At 43.5% G+C, this 22,367-nt stretch overlaps 1 long non-coding RNA gene across 1 annotated transcript in view; it reads left to right on the top strand.

Moving 5' to 3' along the window:
• LOC119622617 (uncharacterized) overlaps positions 1-22,367 on the top strand; it is a 60,995-nt gene that overhangs the window by 8,974 nt on the left and 29,654 nt on the right. The window contains exon 3 of the long non-coding RNA XR_012091449.1: positions 10,102-10,839. This is a non-coding gene — a long non-coding RNA (uncharacterized lncRNA). The remainder of the gene's footprint in view (positions 1-10,101; positions 10,840-22,367) is intronic.

Genomic DNA, 22,367 nt, shown 5'->3' on the forward strand with positions numbered 1-22,367 from the left:
AGAAGAATTTTGCCTCAGGCAGTTGTTCTTTAGGCTCGTTGCATTTCCCCTAAAAAATCAGTTACTCCTATGCCTCCCATTTCCCCTTCCCTGATGAAAAAGGGTATATAAGTAGCTGGACCTCATTGGGTTATTGGGTAATCATTCTCCTGCAATTCCCCTGTGTTACTCACATTAAATAGTTTATTTTATTATTATTATTGTTTTTGAGAGACAAGGTGTTCTTCTGTTGCCTGGGCTGGAGTGCAGTGGCACAGTCATAGCTCACTGCAGCCCCAAACTCCTGGGTTGAAGTGATCCTCCTGCCTCTGATTACCAAGTAGCTGGGACTACAGATGCACATCACCATGCCTGGCTAATTTTTTAAAAAAAATTTTGTAGAGACAGAATCTTGTTTTGTTACCCAGGGTAGTCTCAAACTTTTGGCTTCAAGTGATCCTCCCACCTTGGCCTCCCAAAGTGCTGGAATTACAAGCATGAGCTACCATGCCCGGCCTCGTTAAATACAATTTCTTATACCTTTTTCTTCTACTAATATGTCTATTATAGTTCGTTTTCAGCAAACCTTCAGAGGACAGAGGAGAAGGTTCCCTTTGGCGCTTACAATTGCACAGTGGCTCTCAAAACTGAGCATGCATTCACCTGGAAGGGTTGCTCAAACATAGATTGCTGGGCCCTACCCCCAGAGCTTTTGATCAGAAGGTTTGGGACCAGGCCTGGGATTTGGCACTTCTAACAAGTTCCAGGTGATGTGGGGATGCTGGTCCACGGACCACACCTTGGGAAGCCCTGGCCTCAGTGTTCTGAGATTTCCTAAGCACCAGTAGTTGGAATCCAGCTCTGCCACCCACTACCAGCTCACAGGAAAGTCAGGCTGCCTCTCCGTGACACAACTTCTAAGTCCACAAGGACAGTCAGTACCTGCCTTATAAGATTATTATTATTATAAGGATTATATGAGTTAATTAAATTAGTAAAGCACAAAGGAAGTATTAATTATGATGAATATGCATATAATTGTGTAATCAAGATTTCTTAACAATTGTTCAAAAACATTTTTCAAGTCATTATTCTTCAACGTATTTGCTTTCAAAGGCTGTGGGCTTATCCTTCATAGTGATGTATTTATCTAGTCCACAGTCTTCAACTAAACAGTGCTGCAATGAGCATTCTCACGGATAAATCACAGTGCACCTGTCTGCTTATTTCCTTAGGATATAATGTGCTAAATGTGAAATTGCTGAGGAAAATTACATGAGCATATTTAAAACTTTTGATATGTTTTGCTAAATGGCCTTCCAGAAAAATTATACTGATTTATAATGCTACCAGCAGCGTATGAGGTCATCTTTTTCTTACCTTGTTATTAATATCCCATGTTATTGGTTTTTTAAAATTATGCCAATATTTTGTTTGTTAATTTGAATTTCTTTGATGACTACTGAAGTTGGATGTCCCAGCTCCAATATTTCAGGACTTTAAATATTTTTAAAAATCCCTCAAAGCTTGTGTTTACAGAATGTTAACCAGCTCTTTTCTCCTCTAATGAATGAACTCTGTGTCTTGGCGTCTGTCTTGTAGGAGCAGGGGCATCATCTCACAGGTAACAGGTGCTTCATTTAAATCCCACCTGTGCTGCTGGTAACATACCTCCCATTTAATAGACGTGTGTGGACCAGAGGAGGCATGAAACATTAAGAGGGCAAATAGAAGGAGAAAAGTTATTTGTTCCACAAAAATTCCCTCAACATCTTCCACAGGTCAGGCCCTCTGCTAAACTTAGAGGATGCAAAGACAAGGAAGTCTCAAAGTGCAGGGTGGTGGGGTGGAGGAATACACACAAAATAATGTGAAATGTAACAGTGTAAATGAGAACAATGGAGTAGGAATCTCATGAAAGAAATGATGGTATCTTTGAAGTCAGAGAGGACCTGAGTTCAAATTCTGTTTCTCTCAACTCCTAGCTTTGGGCAGTAAAATGCAAAGACTATCTATTTTTAGGCTTAAACTAGTTAAAATAACAGGCAAAAAATACCTGGAAACAGGTAAGGTTTCCTGTTTCCAGGAATCTCACAACTGCAGCCCAAGGGCCAAATATGGCATATAGAAGGTCTTGTTTGGTGCATCCAGTGTTTTTGAAAAAAAATTAATAGAGGAATTAGGATGGCTTAGACCAATAGTTCTCCATCCTGGTTGCCCCCCAACTGAAACACCTGGAAATATATTGGTTCCTTGAGAAGAGATCTGGGCTCATTCACTGACTTCTTCTGATCAAGGTGGAAAAACAGAGAATGGGTTTATCTTCTTAGCTGAAACAAAAAAATCTGGGGAAAATATATGAATCAACAGTTTTCAAGACGTTGGACATCAGGCAACACACAACTGTGATCCCTGAGAGAGACAAAACCAAAGAAAGCCTAGCAATTGCCTCTGCTTACTACTATCTGGAGAGAGTTTTCAGGCCATGGCACAGGACAGGGAGTCCAGGTAGAGCCCAGAGGTCTTCCTGAGTTGAAGAGATGGAGCTGGGTGGCTGCTACGGCTAGAATGTTTTTGTCCCCTGTAAAAATTTATGTTGAGGCTGGATGCAGTGGCTCACGCCCTTAATCCCAACACTTTGGGAGGCCAAGGCAGGAGGACTGCTTGAGGCCAGGAGTTCAAGATAAATGAGACCCCATCTCTACAAAATAATTTTTTTTTAATTAGCCAGGCATGGTGTTGCACACCTATAGTCCCAGCTACTCAGGAGGCTGAGGTTTTAGGAAAGGAAGTCTAGGAGGTTAAGGCTGCAACGAGCCATGATTACACCACTACACTCCAGCCTGGTTAACAGAGCAAAACCCTATCTCCAAAAAAAATAAATTAATTAATGTTGAAACTTAACCCCTAATGCAATAGTATTGGGAGATGGGGCCTTTTGGAACGTGTTTGGGTCATGAGGACTCTGCCCTCATGAATGGATTAATGTTGTTATAAAGGGAGTCTATCCTTTTGCCCTTCTGCCTTCTGCCATATGAAGACACAGCATTTCTCCCCTCTGGAGGACGCGGCATTCAAGGCATCATTTTGGAAGAAGAGAACAGCTCTCGCTAGACACCAACACTGGCATCTTGATCTTGAACTTCCCAGCCTCTAGAACCATGAGAAATAAATATCTGTTCTTTATAAATTACCCAGGCTTGGGTATTTTTGTTGTAGCAATGCAAACACATTAATCCAGAGGCCAAGGTGTCTGGAGTTCACAGGGCAGAGTATCACTGAGAAGAGAGCTTGTGAGGAGGAGTCGGTACAAGAGCACAGGTGAGCTCTGGAGATCAGCAGAGAGCTCCTCCTGTCTTCTGAGTATAATGAACACATGCATGTGTGAAACCTACCTGAGGCCAGCAAAGAACCACCTGAAAAGATTAGAGGGAACGACCCCAGGTACCCATACAGGACTGGGAATAGTTTCTGTTCTTAGGAGCTAGAGTGGAAAACCTCACAGGGCTTTAGGCAGAGGATTCACAAGGTTTTTGCCTTAGTCGTTGGACAAAATTTGCTCTGAACTAAGCATTGATATGGTCCCATCTAAAAATGTTTAAAAGCAAAGATTAAACTAATTCCAAGGAACTTAACTGTGTCCCAGAAAAAAGATCAAACATATTTATAGAAACACACACAAAAAAACCTAGCACACGATGATGTAAATTCAGTGTCTGGTATCCATTAAAAAATCGCCAGGCATGCAAAGAAGCAAGGAAATTCAATCCATTAATGAGGAGAAAATTCAATCATTGGAAACTGACCCAGAAATGACACAAATGATAGAACTGATAAATAAAGACATTAAAACCATGATTATAGCTATATTTCATAGGTTCAGGAAACTAGAGGAAGGACTGAGTATACTAAATTGTGACATGGAAGACAGCAAAAAGACTCGAATAAAAAAGATTAGTAACTTAAATATATAGCAAGAGAAACTATCCAAAATGAACCATAGAGAAAAAAAAAGACTGAAAGAAAATGAGCAGAGCATCAGCGAAATGTGGCACAACTTCTGGTATAATATATATATACACACAACACACAACACACAACACACACACTCATACATAGATGTATATAAGCAGACAGATACATTTATAAGCAGATAAATATATACATATGTATATATATGTTTGTATATATTTTTTTATATATATATACATATATATATATATATATATATATATATAAAAGAGAGCTTGAAGGAGAAGTAATGGTTGAAAAATTACCAAATTTGGTGTAAACAAAACTCACAGACACAAGAAACCCAATGAACCCCAAGCACGTTAATTTATCACAGTCTACCTTCCACTTCCAACTGATATTATACCACTTTGCCTTACAAGATTATACTTGAGAATCTCAGAACATTAAACAAATGACACCAAGGGCCATTTATAATCAAATAACTCAAAACTAGACATAAACAAAAAATCTTAAAAGTGGCCAGAAAATAAACAAACAACCCAGGTTATATATATACATGAACAAACATAAGGCTGGCATCAGATTTCTCGAAACAAACAATGTGAGTAAGAAGAAAATAGAGTAGCATCTTTAAAATGCTCAGAGAAAAAGAAAGTTGACCTAGAATTCTACATCCAGCAAACATGTTTTTTAAAAAATGAAAGGCTGGGCAACATGGCAAAACCCCATCTCTACCAAAAAAAAAAAAAAAAAAAAAAAAAAAAAAAAAAAAAAAAAACCACACACACACACACACACACAAATTAGCCAGGCATAGTGACAGCCTGTAGTCCCAGCTACTCAAGAGGCTGAGATGGGGAGAATCACCTGAGCCTGGGGAGATCGAGGCTGCAGTGAGCCAAGACCACACCACTGTACTCCAGCCTGAGTAACAGAGTGAGACCCTGTCTTAAAAAAAAAAAAAAAAAAAAAAAAAGTATTAATCACCAGCATACCTGTATACAAAAAAAGTGTTGATAAGTCCTTCACGCAAAAAAAAAAAAAAAAAAAAAAAAAAAAAAAAAAAAAAAAAAAAAATACCTGATGGGAGTCGGAATCTACACAAAGGAATGAAGAGCACTGGAAATGACAACTATGGGCAAATAAAACTCCTCTTTTCTCTTACTTTAAAATCACTCTAAAAATAAATTTGACTATTTAAAGCAAAAATAACAACAGTGTACTGTTGAGTTTATAATATGTGAAGCATACTATGTATAACAATAACAACACAAAGGTCAACAGGGGGGAAATGGGAGTATAAAGTTGCAAGGTTCTGATTCTATATGTGAAGTGGTATAATATCACTTGAAAGCAGATTGTGATAAGTTAAAGATGTGTATTATAAACTCTAAACAACTGCTAAAATAATTCAACAATTATAGCTAATAAGCCAACAAAGCAGATGAAATGGAATCATAAAAAGTATTAATTTAAAAAGGAACCAGAACAAAAAAGGAACAAATAACAAATGAGAGAAACAGAAAATAAATAGCAACATGGTGGATTTAAACCCAACCATATCAATTATCACATTAAATGTAAATGGTCTAAACACCCCAATTAAAGAGGCAGAAATGATCAGATTGGAACTTGCCAAGGTCATCTCCTAGACAGAGGTGGGGGTGGGCAGCCTGGCAGCTGTGCTCTAGCATCTCATTTTGTTGCCTCTTGGACATGTGGTCCCTTCTCTGTGGGCCAAAAGGGAAGGCAGGGCACTTTGTGCCAGGAGTAGAGAGTGGAGACTTCCCAGCGTGTGCTGCGGTAATGTCAATGCAGAGCAGCACTGAGTTAACCTCAGAAATCAGCTGCGAGCACCTCAGAATGAGTCTTCATCCACCTCCACCTTCTCCCCGAGATCATTGGCTCTGATTCCAGAGTTCACCTGACTACCATAATCCAAGCAGCTGGGTAACCTCTGGGTGGCCCATCCCACCCTCAGGACAGTGATCTGCCAGCCAGCATTAGAGACAGGATCTCCCTGTGAAGATAAACGCTTGGAAACCAGCCCTAAATGCCAAGCACCCGGATTGTTTTCCCCACTTGACGTCATGTGAGACTTTGTCCAATGTCTGCAGAGCTTCTCCCATGGAGGATAAGCGGCCAGGCTGGACACACAGTCTCAGAGGACCCAGGAAGCGTTACAGGCCTAATTTAAACCCAGACATCCATAGAGATATTTTGTTCATTCATTCATTTGATATTTTGTTCAGCATTCAGTCCATAGAATGCTGATTGAGTGAGTACCTTCTGTGTGTCAGGCACTGTTTTAGACACTGAGAAAGCAGTGAAGACTGTGAAAAGGCTTGTGCCTCCCAGCGGCTCGCAGTCTAGTGAAGGGAGACAGACAGACATGCAATGAACTGTGATGACTGGTAAAATAGCAATCCTGACAAGGTCTGATGGATGCACCCAACCGGGTTTTGAAGGATGAGCAAGAGTCTTCTGAGGTGACAAGGCAGGGAAATCCACCACAGGCAAAGGTCCAACAGTTACAAGGTGGCAAAGGTGAGTAGAAGTGGGATGTGTTGGGAACATCTGGGGCTCTGGTCTTCATGGATAGGACACGTGAGGAGGTAAGAGCCAGGCAAACTTGGAGAAATAGCATGTGCCAGATGATAAAGAACCCGAATACCTGGCCAGGGAGTTTAGACTTGACCCCCTGGCCTGGAACAAGGTGTCCTTAAAGGATTTTATGCAGGTGGATGGCATGAGGATATCAGAGCTTCAGAGAGGCTACTCTGGAGGCAGAGGAATGGGCATGCGGGGTCTAGGGGAAGCCGCTAGAGGCAGAGAGGTAAGAGACAGGGCTAGTAGGGAGAGGCTGGCATAATGGGGGTCAGAGTTACGTAAATATCTGTCTGGCTGACAAGGAGGAGGTGATGAAGAGGTGAAAGGGCAGGGCCTGGAAACTCATCAGACATGGAGGAGGCGTGGAAGCTGGGGAGGGCTGTGCTGGAGCAGATCTAGAAGATGTTTCTGTGGGGGTATCACAGCCCAGGGTATCACGACAGACAAAGGGGAGGGCTGGGGGGGCAGTGTTCTCTTCACCACTGGCTCTGACAGTGATGGAGAGAGGTGGGCCCTGTTACCCACAACACTATGGGTAGCCTGGATTTCTTGCAATCCTATGGGACTGCCCTCTGAAACTGATAGAGGAGGCCAGAGGGGGACTGGGGTAGACAGAGCACCAAATGTGGCCATCCTCACAATACACAAAGCTAAGAATCTCAGGAAGCAATGCCTGGGAGAGTAGTGGGTGTGATCTCTCCACTGCCTCCCTGCCCTTCCTAAACTCTAGCCACACTTGCCTGTCCCCAGGCACGCTGTGCCCACTCTGCCTCCAAGCATGTATATATGTGATTCCCTCTGCCTGAAACTCCTACTGCCTCCATCCTGCTCAATTTGGCTAATTTTTCCTTTAGGACTCAGAATGGATTTCCCAGCCCTCGGGTGACTTAGGGTTCCTCTGTGCCACCCTCCCCTACCTTCTAGTCACATTTCTAATCACAGTGATATGGTGCCCTTTCTTCTTGTCACTCACCACTACTAGACGGTGCGTGCCTTGGAAATTGGAAACGGGTTGTATTAGTTCTTAATTTTCAGGGTCAGCATGAGACCTGAAAGAATGGACAGGCAATGTAGGGGTGGATGGTGGGAAGAAGGGAGGGATTGATGGAGGAGTGATTGGAGGAACCAATAGATGGAAAGAAAGAAAGAAGGAAGGGAGGTAGAAAAGAAGAAGGGAGGGAGAAAGAGAAGGAAGGAAAGAAAGAAGACAGGGAGATATGGGTGGACAGAGGAATGGATGGATTTATGAGGGATTGATGGATGTATAGGAGGAAGGATGGATGGATGGATGGAGAGATTTACAGACACATGAGAGTATGAATTAGTGAAGGAATGAGTAAATGATTGATGGAGTAGGAGAATGAACAAATAATGAGCAGTTGAATAAATAAATGATCAAAAGAATGAATGAGCAAGTGAATCAATGTTTGAGTGGATGGATGAATAAGTAAATAAGAAAATAAGTGACTGAGAGAATGGATGAATAAATGAGTCAGTAAAATCTTTGCATAAAATAAGACAAAAAAATAAATGGATTGATGAATGAGCCGATAAACTAAAGTAGTTAGTAAAGAAATATCGTTGGTAATCTGAGCCTTCCCACCCAGCAATATTTGTAGCCCTAATTTCTTTAGCCAGTTGTGGATGTGGCTGTATTCCCAGTATTTGTAACTGTATCTGGTGCATAGTAGGTATTCAATAAACATTTGATGAATAAATCAATGGATGAATGAATGTTGGTAGACACATTGACCCAGTGCTGTGGCAAACACTGAGGTTGATATTAGGAGCCTGGTTTCTAATCCTAGCCCTTTGCTTTTCAATGATGTCACTCTGAGCTCAGCCCTTTTCTTCTCTGAGCCTGTTTCTCTATCTGTAAAATGGAAAAATTGCCTTTATTTGTCAAGGCTAAGATAAAGATGTCATTGTTACCAGAAAGGGGTCCTGATCCAGACCTCAAGAGGGGGTTCTTGGACCTCACACAGGAAAGAATTCAGGGGAAGTTCATAGAGTAAAGTGGAAGCGAGTTTTTTAGGAAAGTAAAGCATAAGCAGAGCAGTGGTGTGAGCTGCTCAACTGAGTATACTTAGAGTTATTTCTTGATTACATGCTAAACAAGGGGTAGATTATTCAAGAGTGCTCCAGGAAAGGGGTGGGCAATTTCCAGAACTGAGGGTTCCTTCCTGCTTTAGACCATATAGGGTAACTTCCTGACATTGCCATGACATTTGTAAATTGTAACGGAGCTGGTGGGAGTGTCTTTTAGCATGTTAATGCATCATAATTAGCACATAATGAGCAGTGAGGATGACCAGAGGTCACTTTCATCACCATCTTGGTTTCAGTGGGTTTTGGCCAGTGGTTTTTTGTTTTGTTTTGTTTTGTTTCCCACATCCTGTTTTATCAGCAGGGTCTTGTGACCTGTATCTTGTGATAGTAGTCCTGCCGACTTCCTATCTCATCCTGTGACTAAGATTGTCTGATCTCCTGGGAATGCAGCCCAGTAGGTCTCAGTCTTATTTTACCCAGCCCCTATTCAAGATGGAGTCACTCCTGTTCCAATGCCTCTGACACAATAATAAGAGCCACATGGCAACAATAAGGGCTCAACAAGTGTTCATTCACTCTGGTCCCCCAACTCTTTTTGTACTACCTGAAATCCCTTCTGGATAAAGCCCATACCATGTCTCTTCTCTCACAGAAGCACACTTTCTCATTTGCACATCTGAGCAGCTGAGTTTCACCCATAACACCTCTCAGGGCTTGGTCAAAGGAGACAAAGACTCTCTCCTTTGACACAAACTAGTCTGTCTCCTCTGAGTCCTCCACTTGCCTAGGCGACCTGTCTGTCCTTGTAGACTCCAGCTGGAGCAAGAATCCTGCTAAATCAGTTTAGCAAAAATCCCCACTCTTGGAATCCGACCACAGTGGATATCTGATCAGCTTGGCCTGCCTTCAGCAATAATCCTATCACATTAGTTTAGCCAGAAAATCCCTGAGGTTTCCTCTTAGTAATTTTCCATCCATGGACCCCCGCCCTGCTCCTTGGTTATAAATTCTCACTTGTCCCTGTTGGAGTCAGAACTGAGTCCCATCTTTCTCCCCACCGTGAGATCCTATTGCAGCGGTCCCTATACCTATCGCCAGGGATCCTTGAATTGGCCTCACCACCTTCAGCGAGTGCCACGAATAACGTTTTCTTTACGAGTTCTGGGCTCATGAAAAGCTCTTCCTCTCAGACGTTCCAACCTTAGTTGAGAGCTCTCAACATTTATAGTTTACTATTTTTGCTTTTATCATCATCATCATTATTGAAAATTTCCCCTAGAGCTTCAGGCAGAGCTAGGTAGACAAAATACTTCGGGCCTGTTTTTATCTTCGTTTTTAATTTTAAATGGAGAAAACATGGGATAGGCGGAGGAAGCAAAAGTGCTTTCTACTCGAGTGAGGCTTAGATTTCTGAACACCACTATCCAAGCTCACTCTCCACTGGTTCCAATGAGAGCTGGGGCAAACCACCTTTCCCTTTCTTTGCAGTGAGGAAATTGCTTAATTATTTGCAGGCTAAGAGGAAAAACCGCACTGCACAACAACATATTTTAATAGGAAGCACCAAGATTTCTCATCTTAATGCTAACGACCGCCCGTTTATATTAGATGATCCCTGAGCGCCTTTGTTTTTGTCTCATTGAGTTCGAACCGTTAAGACCACCTGGAAGGTAGGGACATCCTCCCTCAACGTGCATTGCTCATCTCGCCACAAGGGGGCGCTCCCACATCAGAGACATGCGGCTGCCGCCCACCCGCCTCGCGGCCGCCACCTCCTGTGCATGCAGCATCTTCGGGCACCGGCCCAGAAGGCGGGGCCAGGGATCTCCTGCCCCATTAGGACTCCCTGAAGTCCAGGTGCAGCCCTGAAGGCTAGAGCAAGGTCACTATCGAGGAACAAGATGTTGCTTGAGACGTCCCGGGATCTCTCTGAAAACTCTGAACCTCTGGGAAGTCAAAGGGGACTGCACTGAGGGCCTACTATGTGCCAGGGCTTTGTGTAACCCAAGTTATTCACTCCACAAACACTGAGGGCCTGCAGAGGTGGCTGTCCAAGAAGGGAAGGAAGCTGAGGGTGAAGGAGGGAGCCTGACCCTCAGACCAGTTTCCCTGGCAGCCAGCAGAGCATTCCGCAGCATGTTGCCAAGCAAGAAAGTGGTCTCAGCTGTGCACTAGCTTCAGCCTGCTCCCAGGGGAGCTCTGGAGCGGGCACTGCACTACCACGAGGTGAGCGACTGGTCTTTTGCACCCCCAGATCTGGAGTGGGGAGGGGTACGACAGCCAGAATTAGGGGCTGGGGTGTGACTCCCATAGCATCCACCCCAAATGTCGGCAATGATTGTTTTCGGATTGCGGTTACGTTGAGGATCCGTCCCTTAGGCAGAGAGCATGGAGGTAGCTCTCAGAGACACTGTCTTCCAGGGCTCCCCAGGGTTCCTCAGTGTCAGCCCCAACTCTTTCATGAGAGTGTGCTAGGACCTCCTTCTCCAAAAGAAAATCTCCAGTGAAGATCAATGTGTAACCTTGGGAGGTTGAGATGAGAGAGCTGATGAGATGATATGGTGGGGATCCTTTAGGAGTTCCCAAGGCCTGCTGGTGCTCTCTGCATACACACCTGTGCCCAAACTGCACCAAGCTCATTCTCGATGCTTTTCCTCTTTCTCTCTCCCAATCCAGTCAGGTGCCTTGTCCTGCCGATTCCATACCCTTAATGTTCGCTACCCAGACTGGCAGTTACCATGTAGTTAGCAGACAAGCAAGGACTTTGGGGGTTACCCCTAAACCCCAACTTAGCTCCTGAGTGGACTTGGGAATGTCAGCGTGGAAGGGATTTTTTGGATGCAGAAAAGGTTTCTTGCAAGTACTTGTTACTTAATATTCAATGTAATATAGTAGCTTTAAAAAAAACCCTAGTCATTCACTTTACAAAACTTATTATTTGATTTCTATGCAGTCAGTTTCAAGGGGCTTTTGATTAATGGTCAATCGACTCACTCGGTTAAACGATCCGTCCCATTTGCAAACTTGTTTAATTAAATTATCTTCAACATTTTACACAGGACTTACTAATTTAACATATTCAATTTCCTTTTTTAAACACTCTCATTGCCTGACCTGACAAGCAAAACTTTCCAAAGTACTTAAACCACTTTGGAAAATCTAATTTAAAAACTTATACAATAGTGAATCTCAAGATCTCTTACACATTCTGGAGTCATTTATAAATTTAGTATAAAAAGATTCATGTGCTTCTGAACAGAAGAATCACAAGTCTAAACTCAATTACACATTTTAAATAGGAGTCACAAGGCTAATTTGTTCATACTCTAATATGCAAAAAAAACCCTCTTCAATGTTATGAATACTTTAAATACCAACTACACAATAATATGAGTTTAACTTCTAAATCTTTGTGAGGTTAAAAGATATCTGCCCAGTGATGGAAAAGTTTTCCATTTTCAGGTAATTGGGGTGACATCTTTCAGTACATTGTACTACCTCAGGGGCAAAGGTTTCATATTGTGGCAGAAACTGCTGGATCCCCGATATCCATGCTCCCCTGCCTCCTTAGAAATAGAACCTCAGACTCTAAATGGGCCAGTTGTCCACCTAGAATAAAGATGGCATTTGCCAGCCTCCTTGCGTCTAAGTGTGGCCGTGTGACTCAGATCTGGCCAGTGAGATAAGCAGAAATATTATGTAGCAACTTCCAGAAAACTGTCTGAAAAGACAGCTGGCGTATATGTCCTTTCCTCCTCTTTTTTACTTGTTCCTCCATCTTGCCACCTGGACCACAGGCGTTGATGCAGTTTGGATATTTGCCCCGTCCACATTTCATGTTGTTTCTAATCTCCGATGTTGGAGATGGGGCCTGGTGGGAGGTGTTTGGATCATAAGGACGGATCCCTTGTGAGTGGCTTGGGCCATCCCCTTGGTGGTGAGTGAGCTCTCACTGAGTTCACATGAGATCTGGTCATTGAAAAGTGTGCGTGGCACCTCCCCCCACCCCTGTCTCTCTCTTGCTCCTGCTTTCGCTATGTGATGTGCCTGCTCCTCCTTCACGTTCCACCTTGGTTGTAAGCTTCCTGAGGCCTCCCTAGAAGCCAAGCAGATGCCAGCACTATGCTTCCTGTACGGCCCACAGAACCATAAGCCAATTAAACTGCTTTCTTTATAAATTACCCAGTATCAGGTATTTCTTTGTAGCAATGCAAGAACAGCCTAACACAGGTGGAATGGTTGGATTCCAGTCACTGTCTTGGACCTGGAGGTCCAGGGTCTCTCTTTAGGGTGGGTGGTGTGATGGATTAGAAGAATTCTGGGATTCTGACAACTTCATGAACAGAACATCCACTTCAACCTGTGAGAGATTGTTTGGGAAGATCCTTGCCATCTCAGTGCTTCTTGGCAATGTGACTTTGCCCTCTTCCCATCAAGAGACAAAGTTTGCTTCCCTCCCTTGAATCTGGATGTGTCCCTGAATCAACCCAGCACTGCGCTCCCACCTTCGTGTGGCAAAATTGACATTGGGTGACTTTTGGGGCCTGACACTCCATGTGAGAAAGCCAGCCTCGCCTCCCAGAAGATGAGAGTCTCCAGCCAGGAACATCAGCTGCTGGCACTGGAGTAAGCCCATGTAGGACCCTTCTGCCCAGGCCACCTTCCAGTTGCCTGCAGTTTCAGGAGGGAGCCCAGGAGAAACCCACAGGGGAAGTTCACCAGTGTGCAAAATATGAAGTGTAAATTGTTGTTTTCAGCCACTAAGTTTCAAGGTGGTTTGTTGAAGCAGTGAAAGCTAAATAAAATCCAGCCCTGTGCTGCCCACCTCTGACTTTTTCATGAGAAAGAAACTTTGATCTTGTTTAAGGCATGATGGTTTTGGGTCTTGGGTGAATGGAATCCTGATGCACACATGCACCTCTGGACCAGAGATTTTTGCTTTGATGTGATACCTCAGTGGCCAGGGTGATTCTCTCTTGCTGCTGATGGATGTGCTGAGCCCTTTTTTTTTTTTTTTTCAATTGGTTGCTATGACAACAAGGGACTCCATTTCCTCTAAAGAGGTTGGTATCTTGTGGGCAATTAGATTCTGGCCATACCATTACCTAATTCTTCCGTCTGATCTGAGATCAGAGTTCCCCCTACCTCCCCCCACCACCCCCTGACACCCCCGCCTTGCTCTCCTCCTGCCCAGGAGGTCAAAGCTGGCTTCCTTTGCTAATCTCCTTATTGCTTAATTGAATTCTGAAGCTGTTTCTTGCCCTTGCTGTCTGCTCAGGCTGCAACTCGGATAGATACTTAGAGGCTTCTTTTTGGTTTCTGCATCTCCCCCTTTCTGATCTCTGAGCTATAACATCCCTTAAGTCAAGTTAGATAGAGAATGAGAGCCTTCTCCTGCCCCAAGCCTCTGTTTTCTTATCTGCAAGATGGAGACAGTTTACCAACCTAGCAGGGTTGTTGGGAGGTCTCTGAGACTCTGTCTACAAACACCTTGCAGTTCTCAGCCCCCTCACTCCCTGCTAAGGCCCCGAATGGCTTCCTGAACATTGGCAACAAAATCGCAGATGCTCACTGTGGCCTTAGGTCCTGCTCACCTCTCACCTTCTACAGTCCTCACCAGCCTCACTGACCTTCCGAGGGTCTGCAGGCCAGCAGTGCTCCCACCTCTGGGCCCTTGCTCTTGCTCTTCTCTCTGCCTGGGGTGTCTTCCCCTCAGCTCTTTCATGGCCACTCCTTCCCCATTCTTCAGGTCTTATTTTATTTTATTTTATTTTATTTTATTTTATTTTATTATTTTATTTTGAGACAGTCTTGCTCTGTCACCCAGGCTGTAGTGCAGTGACGTGATCTCGGCTCGCTGCAACCTCCGCCTCCCGGGTTCAAACGGCTCTCTTGCCTCAGCCTCCCAAGTAGCTGGGAGCCTGCTACCACCACGCCTGGCTAATTTTTTGTACTTTTAGTAGAGACGGGGTTTCACCGTGTTAGCCAGGATGGTCTCGATCTCCTGACCTCGTGATCCGCCCACATCGGCCTCCCAAAGTGTTGAGATTACAGGCATAAGCCACCACGCCCGGCTAGGTCTTATTTTAAATGTCATCTCCCCAGAGAAGTTTTCCCTGACTATATCATCAGAAGAGCAGCCAACCCCATCAAAAGTAAAAAAAATAACATAATGAAATTATAACTTTAGTAAATAGTTCTTAGCTGAAAACTTATGTCCACACAAAAACCCACACATGAATGTCTGTAGCAGCTTTCTTCAAAATTGCCAAAACTTGGAAGCAACCAAGATGTCCTTCAGTAGGTGAATGGATGAACTGTGCAATATCCATCAACAGAATATTATTCAGCGCTAAAAAGAAATGAGCTATCAAGCCACAAAAAGACATGGAGGAACTTAAATGCACATTGCTAAGTGAAAGAAGCCAATCTGAAAACACTACATACTGTGTGACTCCAACTATAAGACATCGTGGAAAAGGCAAAACTATGACAGTACAAAGATCAGTGGTTTCCAAGGGTTTGAGAGGGAGGGATGAATAGGCAAAACACAGAGGGTTTTTAGGACAATGGGACTTTTATTTATATATTATATTACATATTATACATAAAACATATTTATATATTATATATTAATGGGACTAGTATTTTAATATTATTCTGTGTGTTACTGTAATGGTATATCCATGTCATTATGGGTTTTTCTCAAAACTTACAGAATATACGGTACAAAGAGTGAACTCTAGTAACTGTATCAATATTGGCCCATCAATTGTAACAAATGTTCCACACTAATGCAAGATGTTAATAACAAGGAGAACTGCAGGTGTTGGAAGTGAAGAGATGTATGGGGATTGGCTGAACTTTCATTCGAGTTTTCTGTAAACACAAAACTAAAAAATGGGCCGGGTGCAGTGGCTCACGCCTGTAATCCCAGCACTTTGGGAGGCTGAGGCGGTCGGATCACCTGAAGTCAGGAGTTCGAGACCAGCCTGGCCAACATGGTGAAACCCCATCTCTACTAAAAATACAAAAATTAGCCAAGCATGGTGGCCTGCGCCTATAATCCCAACCACTTGGGAGGCTAAGGTAGAAGAATCACTTGAACCCAGAAGGAGGAGGTTGCAGTGAGCCGAGATTGCGCCACTGCACCTAGACTGGGTGACAAAGTGTGATTCATTCTTGAAGAAAAAAAAAAATTAAGTCTATTGTTTTGTTTTGCTTTGTTTTGTTTTATTTTATTTTATTTTATTTTATTTTATTTTATTTTATTTTATTTTATTTTTTTATTTTATTTTTTAGAGACAGAGTCTCACTCTTGTCGCCCAGGCTGGAGTGCAATGGCATGATCTTGGCTCACTGCAACCTCCGCCTCTTAGATTCAAGCAATTCTCCTGCCTAAACCTCCTGAATAGCTGGGATTCCAGGTGCCTGCCACCACACCCGGCTAAATTTTTGTACTTTTAGTAGAGATGGGGTTTCACCATGTTGGCCAGGCTGGTTTCGAACTCTTGACTTCAAGTGATCTGCCCACCTCAGCCTCCCAAAGTGCTGGGATTGCAGGCGTGAACCACCGCGCCTGGCCTATTAATTAAAAAAAAATAATAATAAAGCTCTTACAGCCCTTAATGCATACACACTTACAGTGGGGTTTTCTTTGCTTATTCCTGTTTCATCTCCTAGAGAGTGACTTGATGCATCAGTTGATAGCCCAGGGCTTGGCGCCTGGGCAGCGTTTGTTACGTGGTAAGGGGGTAAAACTGTGCCACTCTCATGCTTAAAATGCAGGAGTAAATTCCAAGCTCATTACTGTGCTGCATAGAGGCTGTCCTGATCTGAGGCTACCTTAGCTGTTAACACATACAACTCCATCGGGTGATGTTGGGTCCAGACCTGCCACCTGGGACCCCAGAGGGAGGAAGCTTTCAATGCTCTTTAAAGCCTTCCAATTCTACTAAAGAGAAAGGCTCTGAGACTAGTAAGTCTTTAACACCCCTCTAATGCTTGCAAAGCTTCCTTTTGTCCTGTCCCTACCAGACTTCGGCTTAGAGCTGGTTCCTCATGGTATTGTTCCTTGAATTGTTGCTTGAATTCATTGTTATGCCACTTCTATTAATGGAATATGATACTGGTTTTCCATTCATGGTAATAACATTAAGCTTCTTTCTTAAATCAGCTCATTCATGGTTTTAAAAAAGTAAGTCGAATTGAAGAAAAATGTTAAAAGATAGTGTTGGCTATGGCAGATTGCATGTCTGAAGTTTAAGAAACACGACATGAATTCTAAGAGTCTTTGGAGCAATGACGTGATTATTTGGTTTTCAAGCTGAAATATGTTTATCACAGAGTTATTTATGATGCAATAATAATAGTAATAACAATGAAAGCAACTCAAATGTTTTTCCCATAGGAAGGGAGACCATATAATTTTTCATCCAGAACTCTTCCAAAAGTGAATGAGGTGCTATTAATAATGACACCGGAGGAAAGGCACAACCTCGGAACATTCTAGGCAAACCATCATGTTCATTAGGAAATGCTGAAGTAAACTATGGTATATCCAGTTTGTGAACTATTATGATTATGCAGATTTATAATTGACACTTACAATGAATGCATAAAAGTGCTTAAGACCTTATAACGTTAAACAAGAAAGGCATATCATCCAGTGTTCGGAGACACACAGAGGAACCACCCTGGGAGAATAGATGTTAAAATATTAATCAGAGCTAACTCTGAGAGGTGAGATCAAGGGCGATTTTTGTTTTCTTTGTTGGAGACTTATGTATAAATATGTATACCTCAGCTTGTTCTAGAAAACTCTTATTCGACACACCTGACCATGCCACTTCTCTTAAACTTCTCCACATCCTTCTTTTGTTCCTGAAACAAAGTCCACACATCATGGCCACGGCCTAGAGGTCTTGTGTGATCAAGGTCCCTGCAGTGTCTCTGCCCAGCCACCAAAGTCCTCCCTGCACTCACCCCCACTCACCCCAGCTCTGTCCTGCCCCTCCACAGGTCTCAGTCACCTCCTCAGGAATCCTCAACCCTTGCCAGGCCAGGTCTCTGCTCCTGACACCTGCAGTAACCTTTGCTGTTTAGTCTTCCCAAAGTAACTCTTTTTATTTTCCATAGTTATTTGCTCTGCAAGGTCTTTCCTGCTGAACTGCAAACTCCTTGAGCACAGAGGTCATGCGCTCATCTCCAATTTATCCCCATTAATGCGTTAATCCTCACGGTGCCTTGGCCTGGGCAGGGGCTCCATAAATGATCTTATCTGAACCTCTGACTGTTGATCAATTTCATGGGAACCTTCTTGATACTTTTCTGGGTTTTACCGATGTTTCTAAATGGACAAGAGATACTGTCACAATCTGTAAAATCAGTGAGGACATTGAATAGCAACATTCCCCAGTGGATTAAAATACAATTCGATTTGCCAAACTTTGATTTATACACTTTCCAATGATCTGTCTTTTATGTAAAGCAAGCCGCAATTCAGAGATTTTTCTCCCCAAAAACTCAAACTACGAGGCTACATTTTTCAAGGCTGAGACGGGAATGGGGAGAGGAGGGCTCCAGGCTGGCTTCTGCAGACTAGTTTCTTAAATGCCGTCCACCACTACCACTGGCAGTGTCTGAGAGTCCTGATGCCTGTGGCTGCATATTAAGGGGAGAACACTGTGACTGGGGCTTTGATCTCGAGAAAGAAAAGCTCCCAAGTCACTCCTGGTACCTCCGTCTCTCACGTTCACTTTGGAGAGTGCCATTCGCTGACAGGGACGCAGAACGTTCCCTCGAGCTCCCTGCAGCCTGCTCTTTATACAACGACCAGAACAGTCCCTTTAAATCTGGGTCAGATCAGGCCCCTCCTATGCTGAAAATCCTCCAGTGGCTTCCATCTCGCCATAGGTCAAAAGTCAATATCCATGGTCCATAAGTGAGGCATCAATACTACACATTATCCAAACCAGGATACTTTGAGAGTAAAAAAGCAGCTCCACAGTCACACGAGGTGACAGCGTAAAGCGGGACGGTGCAAGGTGCCGGACGCCCTCCACCATCTGGTCTCTTCCACTTCTGCACCCTGTTTCCCACCCTCTGCTCTGACTTGCTGCCGTAGCTCCTGACTCTTCTGTACACAAACAGCCACAAATCCTTCTCGAGGTCTTTGCATTTGCTGTTCCCTGTTCCTGGGAGGCTATTTCCCTCACTCCCTTACCCAGACACCCACAGGCTTACCTGCTGCACATCTCTGGTCAAATGTCACCTGCCAGAGAGCCTTGTGCCCTCTCTGAGTGATAGCCTTCCTGCCCCTGTCACTTGCATCCCTCATGCTGTATTTCCCTTCACAGCACAAGCAAGCGCCTGCAAGCTGGAGACCCTGGTTCATTTGTAGGCAACTGGTCTCCCTGTTAGAAAATGAGCCCCAGGAAGTACAGATTTTGCTTAATCACTGCTGAATCTCCTGCCGCTAGCCCAGCGCAGGGCACACAACAGCGGCTTAGTAAATGTTTATCAAAGATTGGAGGAATATGGGAGGGGAGGGCATGAACACTGACTATGCAACAACTTTGGGCCAGACACTATCCCTGTGTCTTCTCGCATGACCTCCCTCTATTCATCAGGGCAGAAACCATCATCCCCATTTTGGGATGAGGCAACTGAGGCCTTGTTGCTTAGTTGACTGACTGACAGGTACAGAGCAGGTGTTGTGTGTCAGCTCCTGAAAAGACAAAAGACCTTACCCTATTTCACCATCATTTTCTCTACCAAAGAGAAAACTCTTTGGGGGAGGCCACAGCCCACCTCCAGTGACTGGTTAGCAGAGCTGGGACTATCCTCACACTCCCAGGTGAGACTCTAACTCCAGTGCTCCTTCTTCAAGTCCAGACAGAGCATGGATCTTACAATAACCAGAAAACCCTTTCTGATTTCCCAAACCTGAGGACAGGCCTGTAGGGACTCACCAGGTGTAACTGGGGTTTAAGACTGAGACAGATGCACGTTTTCAGAAGGCATCCTTCCTGTCAAAGGTGATGAAGGATGAGGGGAGCCCTGAGAATAAAGAATAATGGGGCTTGGTGTAAGTTAGACAGAGATGAGCCAAATCGTGGGGGAATGCAACATAGATGCAGATTTACATATTAGAGGGGTGATTATAAATCTTTGTTATAAATCTGCATAGCTAACGGGAGGCGACATGGAGCCAGCACATGAATGAAGAATGACGAGATGACATCTATTAGGGAACCATTGTTCCTGACACTGTCGTGGGGATTTTTGTTGTTTTCACTTTGTGGCCTTTAATTAACAGACAAGCCCCATGGCCGGGCTCATTTGTGTGAAGGGCTTAGAGCTGGGGGTGGGGGCGGGGGGATCCAAATCCGAGGGATCATAATGATTGTCATGATCATTATGACAAGACTTTCCTCGCTAGTGATGGTGTACGGCGTTGTCGTGGAAACGGTGTGCTTATTAGTAACGTGCTCTTTTAAGGTTACCGGGATGTTGGCATCCCTTAACCAATGCCTGCTCTGTGATCACTGCACAGTGGCCTTTGTAGCATGGACAAAGAACCGGTAATCCACAAGGCCCTCAATGTTTTTGTTCCAATTCTAACTCTGCCTTGCTCCACATCCCCCACAAACAGCCTATTCAAATGATCTCCTTGAGCCCTCTGGTTGCTGGAAATGTTCTATAGTGTGATCTGAGTGGTGACCACACAGGTGTATGCAAATGCAAGATTCCTTTGAGTGCCACACTTAAGATAAGTACACTTTTATAGCACGTATGTTACAGCTCTATTAAAAAATTTTAATTTCACGCTTTTCTTACCACCAGCATAATTTTGTCCCTTCAACAGGTGTGTGCCTCACTCAGGTGACATCAGAAATACCACAATCAGAGGCACACACCTTTAAGAGGGAGCAACAGTGCAAAAATAGCATGCGGGTATAAACCAAAGCTTCTGCCAGTCATCTTAAAAGCACATGGAGCCTTAGAATGAACCCAACACAGAGGAGAAGAGAGCCTAGGGATGCAGAGATTGTGATGTCCTTATTGAGTCCCTTGATCAAACTCTACCTGAAGCTAAATATGCCTCGGTTTTTCATTTATATGAACCAACAAATTACTTGGGATTTTATTGTTGTTGTTTATTTGTTTAACCCATTTGAGATAGTTAGGAGTCATAAACTCTTATGTATCAAGTGCACTTCATATTACTGAATATATTACTGAATCCAGTGAAATCACTATTTTTCTCTCCATTTGACAGACTGCAAACTGAGGCACAGTGGCATTCAGGGGCTTGTTCAGAGTCACCCAGGGAAGCAGAATCTGAACCAGTTCTCTGTGGCTCCTACCATGCTTTTTCCATCCTATGCAGATGTGCTTCCTTGACCAAATGAAATCAGTCCAGAAAAGAAAGTCCAGAACAACAGTGTTCTGCAGTCCATAGCATAAGGGGAAAAGTACTAAAAATGAAAAAAGAGTATTTCTCATAAAAAAAGATTTAGAAAGAACTCACAAAATAATGTGAGAGGGTGATGTGTCTTATCCTAAACATGTTGTTTGTTTTACTCAGTACTTTAAAAAAATTACCTGCCTAGAGATTGAAAAACAGAGATGTCATATGCATCCTGAGATCTCTGTAATCTCTTGGAAATCAGAGAAGGTTTTGCCACTCTAGGGCCACATTTGCCACAGCATATACTCTCCAGTGGGCCCCAACCCCCACCAGTTCACCTTACTCATTGGCATCTACTTATGCTGTGTCAAAATTGATGTATTGATAATAAACTTTAATCTGCTTGAACACTTTTATTGACTTGGATTCCACAACATATTCCGACTCCATACCCTAGGAGGTCTAGCATTCGTTTGATGTCCTACTGGGAGCCATACTCCATTTTCCTCTTGAGAACAACCTACTTCCTTCCCCACTATTTCGAGTGGGGTCGAATCCATCCCTGGCTCCAGTGGTGTCCATGTGATTCAGTTCTGACTAAACAGAGCATCACATCCATCTGTCCACAGTGATTGGCATGAGCTCAGGATGGGACACATGACCCAATTAAAGCCAATGAGATGTCATGAAACTTTGATTGAGACTGCAGTGAAAATAGCATGCAGGTATAACCCAGAGCTTCTGCCAGTCATCTTAAAAGCACACAGAACCTTAGAATGAACCCAACACAGAGGAGAAGAGAGCCTAGGGATGCAGAGACCATGATGTCCTTATTGAGTCCCTTGATCAAACTCTATCTGAAGCTAAATATCCCTGGATTTTTAAATTTATGTGATACAACCAATTACTTGGGTTTTGTTGTTGTAGTTTCTTTGTTTAACCCATTTGAGAGAGTTAGGAGTCATTTGTTTTCAGGTGGCAGACAGTTCTTCCCTGGAGAATCTCCCAGGCTAGTGACAACAGGATCGGGACTCAGTGGGTAAAAATAACAGAAACCTGAACTTCAACCTAACATGAAGATGGAACTTTCCAACACTGAATCATTGAGGAATAGGAATATGTTGTGGAATCCAAGTCAACAAAAGTATTCAAGCACATTAAAGTTTCCTATCAATGTGTCAATTTTGGCACAGGGTAGGTGGATGGATAAGATGAACCCAAGCCTTAGGTTCCTTCCATCTTGATGAGCCTATGAATATGAAGAACGACACCCTCAGAGAAGGATTTCCTAAATACCCTAGGAAGGTTTCTCCTCTATCCTTGTTATCCTTTATCTCCA

This window comes from Chlorocebus sabaeus, chromosome 2 (genome assembly GCF_047675955.1).
Source record: "Chlorocebus sabaeus isolate Y175 chromosome 2, mChlSab1.0.hap1, whole genome shotgun sequence".
Classification (NCBI taxonomy): Eukaryota; Metazoa; Chordata; class Mammalia; order Primates; family Cercopithecidae; genus Chlorocebus; species Chlorocebus sabaeus.